The sequence below is a fragment of the Hemicordylus capensis genome, chromosome 6, assembly GCF_027244095.1.
Source record: "Hemicordylus capensis ecotype Gifberg chromosome 6, rHemCap1.1.pri, whole genome shotgun sequence".
In the NCBI taxonomy this organism is placed as follows: Eukaryota; Metazoa; Chordata; class Lepidosauria; order Squamata; family Cordylidae; genus Hemicordylus; species Hemicordylus capensis.
Window position 1 is genome coordinate 6,080,519 of NC_069662.1, and position 12,539 is coordinate 6,093,057.

The 12,539-nt window shown below is 47.6% G+C and overlaps 1 protein-coding gene and 1 long non-coding RNA gene across 2 annotated transcripts in view; one reads left to right on the forward strand and one right to left on the reverse strand.

Annotated features, from left to right (window-relative positions):
* Positions 1-12,539, reverse strand: part of LOC128329543 (uncharacterized) — a 471,544-nt gene that overhangs the window by 238,591 nt on the left and 220,414 nt on the right. The window lies entirely within an intron of this gene.
* LOC128328774 (uncharacterized) overlaps positions 1-12,539 on the forward strand; it is a 55,902-nt gene that overhangs the window by 34,675 nt on the left and 8,688 nt on the right. The window lies entirely within an intron of this gene.

A 12,539-nucleotide genomic window follows, 5' to 3' on the forward strand; every position in this document is an offset into this window, starting at 1 on the left:
TACCACTTAAACTGGTAGAAAACCTGGCTCAAAGTGTAGATCTGCCCTCAGTGTCTCAATGTTTATTTATTGCATTTTTATCCTCCCTGCCGCCCACCCAGAGGTCAGGCTGCTATATGCCCTGTCACTATTTGTTCCTGGGGAAAAACCCAGTCAGGCAAAGCACAGGAGTGATCTGCATTCATCAAGATTCTTCCTGATGGGCCCCCAACCTTACTCAGATAAACAATTGATGCCATTTTCATTTTTTTTAAAAAATTGAATTACTTCCATTTCCTAAAACAGGGCTCTCATTCAACACCATTCTGCCCAGGATTCTGTTATTTTGGAATGACTGGAAATGGACACAAATGGGACCCACCAAATGGGACCCACGCCATTTCTATATATTCCACAAATGAGTGGACATGGCTGGGAGCCAGTGTGTGGACATCCCTGAGTTTCAGACAGGGTGGGCTGGATGGCCTTCTTACCTTTTGGATGTATATCAGTCTGTCTGAACATCTCACTAATAAGGTCAACCTTTTTCCTGAATCGAATTATTAAAAAAAACTTATTTTCATGTCCCCAAATGTTTAATTATAGAGTGAGGTCATTCACACAATCAAAAACTGTGCTCTACCCAGGTATGGGAGTTGTGTATGCTCCGAATGTTCTGCTGTGTGGTAGGAGGAGAGCTTGGGTAGAAGTGATTGAGGCTATTCTGACGATCAGGCGAAATCGAGCTAGGAGAGCCTAGCCCAATTTCACCTGACCGTATGAGCCACCGGGCTCGCAGGAGAGCCCAGTGGCTTCCAGGCAGTTGACCCGCCTAACTACCCCTACCCTTAAACCGGGTTTGCAGAGCGAGCGCTCCGCAAACCCGGTTTTTCTAATCATGAGTTGCTGCAGCATGGCTTCGTGCCACAGCAACTCACAAGTAGACCCCCAACCGGGAGGCTTAAAAGCAGCCGCCCGGTTCAGGGGTCTCTCCAGTATGTCTTGCGCACTCACGCAGGGCATACTGGAGCTTCCATGGGCCGTGTGGCCCCCAATCCTCCCAGCCCCCACTGGCTCCGTCACGAAGCGGGCAGTTGTGTGGGCGGCCGATCTGGCCACCCAGGGCTGCCGCCCTGCTCATCTGCGGGGAGAGCGGGCTTAGCCCACTCACCCCGCAAACCCTTACAAAGCAGGTCTCACTGATTGTGAGACCTGCCTCATTTGTGTTGCTGTGCCCTGGCTCTGTGCCAGGGCAACCCACGAGGAGACTCCTGACCGGGAGACTAAAAAGAAGCCTTCCAGTGTGGGGGTCTGTCCAGCATGCTCCACGTGCTTGTGCAGAGCATGCTGGAACTCCCAGGGGCTGCACGGCCCCCGAATTCCCAAGCCCCCATCGGTTCCATGACAGAGCCAGCAGTTGTGTGGATGACTGATCCCGCCACCCCCGAGGGCTTAATGATCGTCTGCGGGGAGAGCGGGCTTAGCCCACTCTCCCCACAAACCCTCTGGAGGCAGGTCTTGCTGATTGTGAGACCCACCTCCATGAGTAGAAGTGACAGGCTATTCTCACAATCGGCCAAAAGCAGGCTAGGGGAGTCTAGCCCACTTTGGGGCGACCTTGTGCTGCAACTGGAGCTGTGTGGCTCCCGGCAGCAAACCTCCCAAAGTACTCCTCCCCTTAGATGAGTTTAACAGAGTGAGAGCTCTGATAACCTCATCTTTTTGATCGTGTGTTGCCATGGTATGCGGCGACACATGAGTGGACCCCTGACCGGGAGGCTGCAAACAGATTCCCAGTCTCGGGGGTCTCTCCAGGATACCCCACGTGTGCGTGGGGTATCCTGGAACTTTTGGGGGGCACTCTGCCCCCGATCCCCACAGCTCCCATGGGCTGTTTTTGAGCTACAACTCCCATCATACCCAGCCACATCTTATTGTGCTAGGGAAGATAGGAGTTGTAGTTCAACAACAGCTGGAGGGCCAAGTGCACCCCTGTCCTAGCCCCTCCAAGTGAGCAACTCACCATCAAGTGAGATCCAAGCACAAGGTCACAGGAGACACATTGTCGATAAACAATGGACAGTGCAGTTCATTGTTTCCATTCTGGTTTTTGTCTGAGTCCCTGCCTCACTCTGCACACTGTGCTTCTCTTGCACAGTAATAAGTGGCTGTGTCTGCAGCTGCCAGGGAGCTCAGCTGGAGGGAAAACTGTTCCTTAGAAGAGTCAGATGAAATTCCTATCTGGTCTTGGAGAGATGGAGCATATTTTGTGAGCTCAGTAAGTGGTATTATATATCCCATCCATTTCCAGGCCTTTCCCTGGAGGCTGCTGGATCCAGCTCCAGAGAGACCCCTCAAATCTGAAGTGCTCATCATCAGAGAATGTGGCAGAATATGTTAGACTGAGGATCTCTCTGGGCTTCACCATTCTTGATCCAGACTGGACCAACTGCACTTCAGAGAGGACACCTAAGCAAAGGAAGCAGAACAAAAACAACATTCATGATGATATGATAGCCTTATGCCAACTTTGGTCATAAACTCATCATTTTTTGTGGCACAAGTTTTCCTAGGCAATGAAGTATTTCACTGGATATGTGAATGGGAAAAACAAGGTGTATCAAATAGCCTAATAGGAAAATTTGTCTTGCCTGGGTCCCATGGGAAACAGTGGGGCCTCAAGTGCATTATTAAGAATGCAAGACCCACTGATTTTGGTGTGATCGAGCCAGATCAAAGAGGGATGCGCCCAGCGGGATAAAGGAAGCATGTGAAAAGATAGCAGCAGTTCAAGTTGCCCACTCTCTGAAATACTTACAGAAAGGGCCATGCATTAAAAAAAATCAAAGCCCAAATGAACAAATGCATGATTTTCTCTATAAAGAATTTCAACCCTTTGGGGGAATGGTTAGAGGAGATACCCTAGAACAAGTAGGTCTCTTCCGCTTGGAGTTTTGCCCTTAAAAACAATCCTCCTGTTGGGAATTTGCATGTGTTTGGGGGTCAGGTGATTTAAGAGTCTGTGGATTGATGCAGAGTCAGAAGCTTTGCAGAGTCTCTGCTGCCCCCTTCTGGTGAAGAGATTTTTCTGAAGGTTGTTCCGACAGGAGCAAGTCTATGAGGCTCTTCTCACTATCGGTGAGAAGAGCCTGGGGAGGGTTAGTGGGGAGGGCTTATGTGCAGGGCATACTGGAGAGACCCCCGAGGCAGGAGGCTGCTTTTTAGCCTCCCAGTCGGGGGTATACTCATGAGTTGCCATGGCACGGAGCTTTCCCAAATATACTGCAGACACAGCACGGTGCACTGTGGAATACGTTGCGGCTGGAATGACTAGTTCCAGCCAGAGATCCATCTGCACTCCTGTATGGAGTGTTGAATGTGTGGGCGCATAGGAGTCATGCCAAAGACAGACTACTCGGTCATCTGGGTAAAAGGTGAGTTAAAAGCAGCCTTTCCCCCATGACCTCCCTGCACGCTCCTGGTGATTGTGTGAATCGCCCCCTTGCTTCCACACAACCCAAAATTGGGAGCACACTCAGCTCCCAATCCCGGGTAGAACACAGTTTGTGATTGTGTGAATGATCTCATTGGGGCTATTCTCACGAGCAGCAAAAATCGAGAACCTAGCCCGATTTTTGCTACTTGTGTAAGCCTTGCAGGCGTACAAGGGGCTAGCTCGCTCTTGTAGCCCTCCTCTAAAACCTAGTTTGTGGAGCGGGTGCTCCACAAGCCTCGTTTTACAGATAGTGAGTAGATGTGGCGCGGCTCCGTGCCGTGGTTACTCATGAGTAGACCCCAGGAGGGGAGGCAAAAAGCACCTCCCGACTCCGGGGGTCCCTGAGTATGCTACGGCATATCTAGGGAAAATAGCGCCTAGGGCAAGCACTGAAATTGAACCCCCTATCCAAACATCCGACACCCATCTTTCAGATAACTTTACCATAATATCAGCTCAAAAATACTAGTCCAGCTCATTAATCTTTTAATATTTCAAAAACTATTTAGCAGTGAACGTAGCTAGACCAAAAAATGCTGGGAAACTACAAATTTCAGTATGCCGGGGCTCATGAAATACCAAAATACAATGTGGAGGTGTACTTGGAAAACTAAACAGAAGTGTCTGTCTAATCTCTACTATGCATTGTAGCATCTCTATTACATAAGTTTTAAAAATAAATGGAGAATTTGGCTTTTCCCAGATACTCTGAAAATAATTAAAAGATATGCAGAGTAAACTCTGTCACGGCATGGGATATATTCTAGTATTTCAGAAAGACAGTTAAAATGAGAGAAAGAGAGCAAGAAACTCCCAGTGGGCCTTAATACTAAGGACTTCACACTGATTCAAAAACAAACTCACCATTAATAGCCATATTATTAAGACATCACATTTAACTCACTTATCACAAGAAACAAATGAATACAATCCTAGCTCATAAGCTTCAGCTCAGTATTCACAAGCCCTGATTCACTTTACATAGCGCCAAACTGAATATGTGTACAGTGACTTATGGTATATTAATTTTTTTTAAAGTTTTTTTTTTAACCTGTAGCCCCTTTGGGGGACTTCCTAAAGACTGTGGGCGGGGGGGTCTGAAAAGGTTTTCCCTCCCCCCACTGGCCTCTAGGGCCTTGCAGGGACCATTTGAGCATGTGTGGTGGCCATTTTTTATTTTTTATTTTAAAAAATGGCCACTGGAAACAAAATGACCACCGTGCATGCTCAAATGGCCTCTGCGAGGCCTAGGGCCTCACAGAGGCCATTTGAACATGCGCAGTGGCCATTTTGTTTTCAGTGGCCAATTAAAAAAAAAATTACAATTTGCACCCCCCCTTCAAGTGGCACCCAGGGCATGTGCCCTGCCTACCCCACCCTATATATGCCCCTGACAGATACACACCTGCCAGTATGCCCTGTGTGCTCGCGTAGGGCATACAGGGGCTTCCAGGGGCCGCGCAGCTCTAGAACTCCCCAGCCCCTGCCAGCTCCATCTCGGAGCCAGCAATCTGGCTGCCCAGGGCTCCCTCCCTGCTCGTGTGCAGGGAGAGCAGGCTTAGCCAGCTCTCCCCGTGCACCCTCCAAAACCTGGTCTCACTAATCGTGAGACCCGGCTCATTGTCTTGTTCTGAAGATAGGGAAAGATGTCTTTATTTAATTATATTTGCAACATGCATCCTGAGCACTTGATCCCTTTCTTCCGATTCTCAGACCCTTAACCTCGAAGCTAGACTATCACAATGGGCTGTGGCAAAGATCTGCTCTTGAAGGAGGTTTTTGCATTGCTTTGCCTCACTGTGTTAGGTTCCCTTGCGCAGTAATATGTGGCAGTGTCTGCAGCTGTCAGGGAGAGCAGCAGAAGATAAACTTCATTTTTGCAGGTGTCCCTGGTAATGCCGATTCTGTTACTGAATTCTGGACTGTAATCGGTTCCGGCTCCATCTCCGCTGCTCCATACACGTCCCATCCATTCCAGCCCTTTCCCTGGAGCTTGCCGGTGCCAGCTCCAGTAATAATCACCGATTTGCACACCAGTGACTGCGCAGGTCAGTTTGAAAGACTCCCCAATTTTCACTATTTCTGGGCCGGATTGGATCAAGTGTGGACCAGACCAGACACCTGCAGAAGACAGCAGTAATTAGAGCCAAAACCTGGATTGTCTTTTTGTTTGGGTGTGTGTGTGCATGTATGTTACATCTATCAGTCACTCTCTTCTTGTCACCCGCCTGTAATGCTGCTAACACAACATTTGTAAACTGCCACCTTGTGAGGTCTACGTGCTCTCACAACGTTTGTACAAAAAGAAAATCCATCTGTTGTTGATGAAGGCATAAGCCAAAATGCTCAACGAATTCTCTCTGTTGTCAGTCATCATTAAAAGGAGCGTGTGAAAGGTATCAGCAGCTCCAGCCTTTCACTCTCTGAAATACTTACAGGATGGGCCAAGCACTAAACAAATCAAAGCCCAGAGAAACAAATCCATGCTTTTCTCAATAAAGAATTTCAGCCCTTAAGTGAGAATGATTAGATGAGAGACAAGAGAGACTCAGCCCTTCTCTGAGACTGGGGGCTTTGCCCTTAAAAATAATCTCCCTTTTCGGTATTTGCATATATTTGGCAGTCAGGTGATTTAAGTGTGGATGACATAGGGACAGAGGCTTTGGGTAATCTCTGCTGCCCCCTTTTGGTGAAAAGTATCTTCTGAAGGCTGTTCTTGGGGGAGCCAATCTACACCAGACCTGCCTGGGTTAATAATCTTTGCCTCTCACAAGACAACCACAATTCCGTGTTTAAGTGTGAGTTGTGGAGGAAACCTAGGAGTTGTTGCAGGGGGTTACTCAACAATATCAAGCAACTACATTTCCCAGGATGCTCTGGGTGAAGTGGTGACTGTTAAACTGGTCTGAAACCTCGCATAGAGGGTTGCACACCAGAGACTGCACAGCTCAGTTTATAAGATTCCCCATGTTTCACTATTCCTGGGCATGCCAGGAAGGCTGTTAGTTTGAATCCCCACTGGTGTGTTTCCCACCAGAAACTCCTATATCGGGCAGCAGCAATACAGGAAGGTGCTGAAAGGCATCATCTCATACTGCGCAGGAGAAGGCAATGATAAACCCCTCCTGTATTCTACCAAAGAAAACCACATGGCTCTGTGCCTGCCAGGAGTCAACACCGACTCGATGGCACACCTTTCCTTTCCGTTTTAAGAGTCTATGGTTTGATGTACAAACAAAACCAGAGCTTGAGGTTATGACCTTTTTGCTGCCTCCTTTTGGCTAAGGAGAAGATGGCATTAAGAGTTTTGTGTGGGCTTTTCTTAAAACTTACTAACTTCCTTTCCCCTTGGGAGTATTTTAACTTGGTTTCTCTTTCACAGTCACAGCCTCTGGCTTACATTCTTCCGAGACAGTGCTGCCACCTACAGGACACCCAAAACATAGAAGGCTAATGTTTCACTGCACCTTCGTCTTCACGGCACAAATTGCCTCTGTTTTTGCTTCCTCTTAACATAGCCGTAAGAAGCAATAGGCTGTGAAGGGATAAAGTCTCTCTTAAACCTCACCATATTGTTGGCAGAAAACATCTGGTCTTCTTTCTCCTTAAAAATTCAGAAAATTAATAATGGAGATATATATATATATAAATATATATGGAAAATAGCTTTGCAAATCCCTAGGAAATATTATGGAACAAGGAAGCTGGCCTGGAAACAGGGACCTTGATACTAGTGAAGATTTAGGGATTGGGTGGGGAAAGGGATCCAGAGGGTGGCTGGTTTCTAGTAAACTAATTAATAGACCAGTTGGAATAATGGCTACTACTTTTCATTATAATAAGAAAGAGAATTTTTAAAGGATTGTGAACTGGCAGGATTGTACAGCCACCACCATGGATCATGAGAGAGACTGCTTCAGGATTCTGGACACCCTGTAGGGCCCAGGGGAAGTCCTGGAGAAGGTGGGATCAATAGATCACAACTGAGCCCAGATGCTGGGGTGGCAGAAGCATGGGGAGGCTAGCGGTGGACTGTGTGCAGCTGTCCCAGACCCCTGGCCCTGCCCCCCTGCGTCTGACGTCAGACACAGGGGCCCGGCTAGCCACATCCCCCACATCTGCCGCTTAACCCCATTTGGAAGGGAGATCGGCCTACGCTGCATTGGGCAGCATGGGCTGGAGTGACTCTCCCCGCCTTAAAGGCAGGGAGAACCTTTCTGGCTGTGCTGCGAATGCAGCATGGGCTGATCTCTCTCTCCTAAACAGGGCCCGTGCAGCCCCCTTTGGGAGGGAGATCAATCAGCCTCGCTGCGTTAGCAGTGAGACCAGAAGTGGCTCTCCCTGCCTCTAACGCAGGGGGAGTCACTCCGGCCGTGCTGCCAACACAGTGCTGCTCAATTTTGGCTTTAAACGGGGCTGCCTGGCCCCATTTGGGACCAAAAAAAATCCCCCTGTGTCTGACATCAGGTGTGGGGTGTGTATCTGGGGCCGTGCTTGCGGCCCCTGATTGGTGGCGGCCCAGGTTCTTTGAACACATTCACCCAATGGTGGCTCTGCCCATGGGTACTGGATGGTGGGACTGTCTAGCATACCTTTATAGGCCTCCATGTCAGAAAAAGGAACCCTAGAGAGAGAGACTCCAGAGTCATATTCATGTTCATCTCTGGTCAGCGTGGCAAGGTCAGGAGAGCCAGTCTGAGCCCAGTGGGACATTCTTCTAGATAAGCACTTGGAAGGAATGTGCAACTGGAGAGGAGAGGAAGTCTGGTTGCAGCAAGCATGACTTGTCGCCTTAGCTAAGCAGGGTCTGCCCTGGCTGCATATGAAAGGGAGCCTAGAAGTGTAAGCACTGTAAGATATTTCCCCTCAGGAGATTGAGCCACTGAGAAGAGCAGAAGGTTTCAAGTTCCCTCCCTGGCAGCATCTCCAAGATAGGGCTGAGAGAGACTCCTGCCTGCAACCTTGGAGAAGCCACTGCCAGTCTGTGTAGACAGTATTGAGCTAGATGGACCAAGGGTCTGACTCAGTATATGGCAGCTTTCTATGTTCCTATGAGATTGAGGGGTGTGGAATCCAAGGGAAAGAGTTATGGTATGCAAGGACAAGGCAAAGGAGTGGAACATGAATATTGTTTAATGAAATGGATATCATTTCACAGAGAGGCAAGTGCCAACTGCTTTTCAGAGCTATTGCTGCTGGCTGTTATCCCCGCCTCTACTCCAGATCAGGAATACAAGTAATTAAAGCCCCATTCAAAAGCTGGCCTGGGTCAAGGAATGGATTAAACAAAAACACCAGAAGGATCACTGAAGATAAGGTGTGGTAGCCCTTCACAGTTCCTCTTTCACCCTTCAAACCAATCCGAACAGGGTCTGTGTCCCTTTGGGGGCAATGATCCCTGACATTCAAGAGAGGTCAAGGGACTAGGTCAAGAAAGAGTTGAATGCCAACAGGAAGAGAGAGCTTGCTCTCTCAGTTCACTTGCTCTCGAGGAAGTTAGAGAACTTCCTCTTTGTCTGTGTGCATCCCAGGAAAGAATTTTGGTATTGGGATGTAACACTGTCGCTCCTATCGATATTTCTTGCACAATAATACGTTGCTGCATCTGCCGCAGTCAGGAAATGCAACTGAAGATAGACCTCATTTCTGGAGTTGTCTCTGGTGATCCCAATGTGACTGCTGAAGTCTGAATGGTAGCATGTGGTTTCTCCTGCTATAGTGCTCCAAATGCCTCCCATAGATTCCCCGCTCCCCGCTGGAGGCTGTCGGATCCAGTTCCAATAGTGGTCACTGCCTTGGACACCAGAGACAGCACAGGTTAGCTTGGAAGAGAGTCCTGGCTTCACTATTCCTGGTCCAGACTGGGTCAACCAGAGGCTGCAGAAGACAACTGCGAAAAGGGACAGATCCTAGCATTAAATATGGTAGTTTGTGCTTTAAAAAAAATTGCCCCCTTAAATCCTCACCTGATGAGATGCTCAGTAAGCTCAGAGACAACAAGCTGGACTTCATCTCTTTGCCTTCTCTCACTCCTTTGAAACAGAAGGTATGGAATAGATATAGTCCAGCAACCCTGGATCCTACTATTTAAACAGGAGGCATCTTCTGGGGAGATTTGCATCAAGGGTGTTCTACCCAATACCCCAAAAAGAATTCATAGTCCTGTTCTGAAGATAGGAACAGGTATCTTTATTTAATTATATTTGCAACATGCATCCTGAGCACTTGATCCCTTTCTTCTGATTCTCCTCACCTAAAGTCTCAACCACTACAATGGGCTGAGATGTAGATCTGCTCTTGAGGAAAGATTTTGCATGGATGTTCCATTGTATTGCCTCACTGTGTCAAGTTCCCTTGCACAGTAATATGTGGCAGTGTCTGCAGCTGTCAGGGAGAGCAGCAGAACATAGAGTTCATTTTTGCAGGTGTCTCTGGTGACGCCGATTCGGCTGTTTATTGCTGGATTGTACTGCATTCCGGCTCCATCTCTGCTCCTCCAAATACGTCCCATCCATTCCAGCCCTTTCCCTGGAGCTTGCCGGAGCCAGCTCCAGTAATGATCACCGATTTGCACACCAGTGCCTGCGCAGGTCAGTTTGAAAGACTCCCCAATTTTCACTCTTTCAGGGCCAGATTGGATCAAGTGTGGACTGGACCGGACACCTACAGAAGACAGCAGTAATTAGAGCCAAAACCTGGATTGTCTGTGTGTGTGTGTGCGTGTGTGTGTGTGCGCATGCATGCATGCATGCATGTGAGTTGCATCCATCTCCAACATCTGTCAATCATTCTCATCACCTGCCTGGAACTCAGCTAACACAGCATTCTTAACTGCCACCATGCGAAGTGTATGTGCTCACACACAACTTTTGTACAAAACATCCACCTGTTGCTGACAAAGGAATAAGCCAAAATGTTCAATTAAAAATGGGTTTCCTTTAATTATCTTTGTTGTTAGTCATCGTTAAAAGGAGTCAGTAAGATATCAGCAGCTCCAGTCTTTCGCCCTCTGAAATACTTACAGAATAGGCCAAGCATTAAACAAATCAAAGCCCAGACGTAGAAATCCATGCTTTTCTCAATAAAGGATCTCAGCCCTTAAGTGGGAATGATTAGATGAGAGATAATAAATAAGTAAAATAAATAGATTAAAAAGCAGGTTTCTGGAAAGAACAGAGATCAGTCCATCCACAGGCCCAGGTCTACCCAGTGGAATGGAATCTCAGCCCTTCTCTTAGAAGTGTTTTGCCCTTAAAAAGAATCTTCTTCTTGGGTGTTTGTTTGCATATATTTAGCAGTCAGGTGATTTAAGAAACTGTAGATTGACATAGAGATAGAAGCTTTAGGGAGTTTCTGCTGCCCCCTTTTGGTGAAAAGAATTTTCTGAAGGCTGTTCTTAGAGGAGCATGTCTCTAATGTGTCTGGGTTAATAATAGTCATTTCCTTGGGGGTGTGGAAGCAATCCAGCAGATTTTTATTAATTAGTTTATATTTATATTTACATGCTGCCCTTTGCCCTAAGACCCCAGGGCAGTTAACAAGAAGATAAAAACAATTCAACAAAAACCTCTCATTTACTCTCATTAACTTCTCACCAGTTTCTTCCCCCACAAAGCAACACCTCTTGCTCCCCTCCTGTACTGAGAGCTGGTCTTGTAGAAGCAAGCATGACTTGTCCCCTTAGCTAAGCAGGGTCCACCTGGTTGCATATGAATGGGAGACTAGAAGTGTGAGCACTGGAAGATATTCCCTTCAGGGGATGGAGCCGCTCTGGGAAGAGCAGATGGTTCCAAGTTCTTTCCCTGGCAGCATCTCCAGGATAGGGCTGATTCTTGCCTGCAACCTTGGAGAAGCTGCTGTCAGTCTGTGAAGACAACACTGAGCTAGATGGTCTGACTCGGTAAATGGCAGCTTCCTATGTTCCTATGTTCCTAACCTAAGAACAGAACAAATACAGCTAACTGTTGAAAAAGTTCAAAGGGTGGCTCCTTGGCCAAACACCTGGATAAAAAGGTTAGTCTTCACTTTCCTCCTAGAGTGGGAGCCTATGGTGAAAATGGGGATAAAACGTCTCCAGGATTAGCTGTAGTCAGAACTGCCAGCCCTAATAATTGTTAAAAGAGGAGAACATCAGGCCCTTCAAGCCACCAGTGAGAAAGGGAACCACGTGGTTGGGAGAAACCAATTGTCTTGCATGTCCGTCTATATAATCTCACGGCTTGCTCTTCAATCTCAGGTCATTGAAGGAGATGACATGGTAGTTCCCCTTGTAAGTCAGCCATCCCATCCTTCCATGTTGCTGTATGTCTTCATTTGTCTTACAGATGATCTGTATGTACTAGAGAGATTATTCTCAAGAGTGGTGTCTGTGTAAGCAGCAATGGCACCAGAAATAACTGGAAACAGGGCAGAGAAGGGGCCAAGTGGATTTATGGGTGGGCAAGGTGCATTGTAGATTCATGGTGACCGGAACAACAAGTTCCAGTTGGAGATCTCTCTGTATTCCTTAATGGAGTGTGGAATGTGTGGGTGTGTGAGAGGCACACCAAAAATGGAAAGCATGGTCACCTGGTGGGGTGGGGGGAAGGTGAATTAAACGCAACTTCCCCCGGCACCTTCCCCTCCCACTCTCGGCAATAGTGACAATCCGTCCCTTGCTTCCACAGAACTAAAAAATCACACAGCTCTCAAACCCAGGTAGAACACAGACTGTGATTGTGTGATGGACCTCATAGTCGTATTCTGAAGATAGGGAAAGATGTCTTCATTTAATTATATTTACAACATGTATCCTGAGCACGCGATCCTTTTCTTCTGATTCTCAGACCCCTACCCTCAAGGCGAGACTGCTACAATGGACTGTGACAAAGGTCTGCTCGTGAAGGAGGTTTTTGCATGGATGGCCCATTGCTTTGCCTCACTGTGTGACCTTCCTTTGCACAGTAATATGTGGCAGTGTCTGTAGCTGTCAGGGAGAGCAGCAGAAGGTAAAGTTCGTTTTTGCAGGTGTCCCTGGTGATGCCGATTCTGTTGCTGAATGCTGGATTGTAATTCGTTCCGGCTC